Here is a 1,934-nt window from a genome sequence, read left to right as displayed (position 1 = left end):
GGTTTCTGGGTTTTAAATTTTTAAAATCAATTGGGTTTTTTATGAGTATTTAACATTTTTAAATTTTTTGATAATCATTTTTGCGTATCATATGTGTCTTGTTTTTTTTAAAAAAAACTGTATCGCTTTTAATTCAAATGGTTTCTAGAATTCAACTTTAATTCAACAAAAGTCTGGCGCAGTTTAGCCAAGAATGGCTCTTGTGCCAAAAAAACACAAAAAACCAACCTAAACCAACCATCTTTCGCTGAGCTCTTTTTTTCTTTCTTTGAACTTTTGCAGCTGGTAATGAGTGCCTTTTTGAGCTACAAATTCGCTCATAATCAAAAAGCTTTAGTCCTTTATAAATTTGACTACCAACTTCTATTTCCAATTGATTTAACACACTTTTTATGCCATTCCCACCTTCATTAAACTGAAGGACAGCAATATAGGACCCCAAAGACAGAGTTTGGAGCTCAACAAAATGTTATTTTGGGACTATATTCCAGAGCAAACCATTAAAACTCTCATTAGCATTTTGTGTCATTCCATGCAAGCACTTCTTTAACAGTTTTTGATCACAAAGCTGCATATATAAAGGTTTGATGTTAATAATTTTTTCTGGAAGTCAAATGGATTTCCCAAGAATGGTTTTCCCCTGTGCCATAGCTCGTTGATATTTACACCAGCTATCGACACCTACTGGACAATGCCCTTGCATAGGATGTTTCAAGCTGGAACAACAGTGGTAAAATGCTGCAATAACTCCAGACTGCATGTTATTTAGATTATCAAGATTACTACGAATGGCAATTCCATAGTAATTCTGTAATCTGTCGATAAAATTATCAGTTAATTTGCCCTTGCCTTTCAGGCCCTTTGTTGATTTTTTCAATATTCTCAACCGACTGCCAACTCTTTTTTGCACGTGACCAATGCATTCTAATTTGGTGACCGTATTTGCACCATATATATTTTTCACAGCATCGTAAGCTTTGGAGTTACCATCGCCATAATACTGTGTATATTGCAAATTTCTTGATTCTTCAGAGCGTTCAAATATACGATAGGCTCCGACAGTCTCCATACTAGAAGCAGAACCTTTGTGATTTCGACAAGTATGCTTTTTCTTGTTAGATTTTGACATGTTGTTGCATTCTCTACAAAAATTGGACATTATTTCAATATCTAACACCGTTCCAGTGTCAACTGATATGCAACTTACGCAACCATTGCGGGAAGAATAACCACGTTTCTGCCATGTACCGTCCACAGACACTCCACAATTTCAAATATTTTTCTGTGATATGATTTTATTAGCAGCAGTTTTCATAGATTTTTTTAGCTGCTTCAGAAGCAGCCTCCTTAAGTTTTATCTCTTGATTTCTAAAAGTTCTTTTGGAAAGAAATGGCAAATCCAGAAGACAGAAAAGTTTTCTCCCACCATTATATCCTTTTCCAATAAATCTTAAAGCCAAAACAAGTGTGTTCAAGTGATTCTTGTTATCGACTTTCATTCTCGAAGGAAATCCTTTTACAAAGCTGCAGTTTTTGCATCTTATATAAAAATTTGATGATGAACCAAATCTGGAATCTTCATGTAGCACCAAATAATTTTTGAAGCACTTAGGACAGCATAATGCAGCAATTACAGATATCAATATTTGCACACTTATGATACGATTTCCAGTGAATTCAAAAAGAGTTTCTTTTGCAAAATCATCATAACTGATACTTACAAGTTTCGAAACACTTGCACTTAATTTTTGATTACCATTATTAGGAAGATCGCCATTATCAGGAACATGTTGATCATCTGTTTTGGTACTCGCATTTGAATAGCGATTCCCAGCAAACTTTCGTTTCGTGCTGCGATATTTTTTTGCGTGACCCATTTCAACAAAGTTAAATGTGATTTACGATCAAAATAAAATCTAGAAAAAATAGATTTC

The sequence above is a fragment of the Argiope bruennichi genome, chromosome 11, assembly GCF_947563725.1.
Source record: "Argiope bruennichi chromosome 11, qqArgBrue1.1, whole genome shotgun sequence".
In the NCBI taxonomy this organism is placed as follows: domain Eukaryota; kingdom Metazoa; phylum Arthropoda; class Arachnida; order Araneae; family Araneidae; genus Argiope; species Argiope bruennichi.
Note: the sequence above shows the minus strand (reverse complement) of the source record.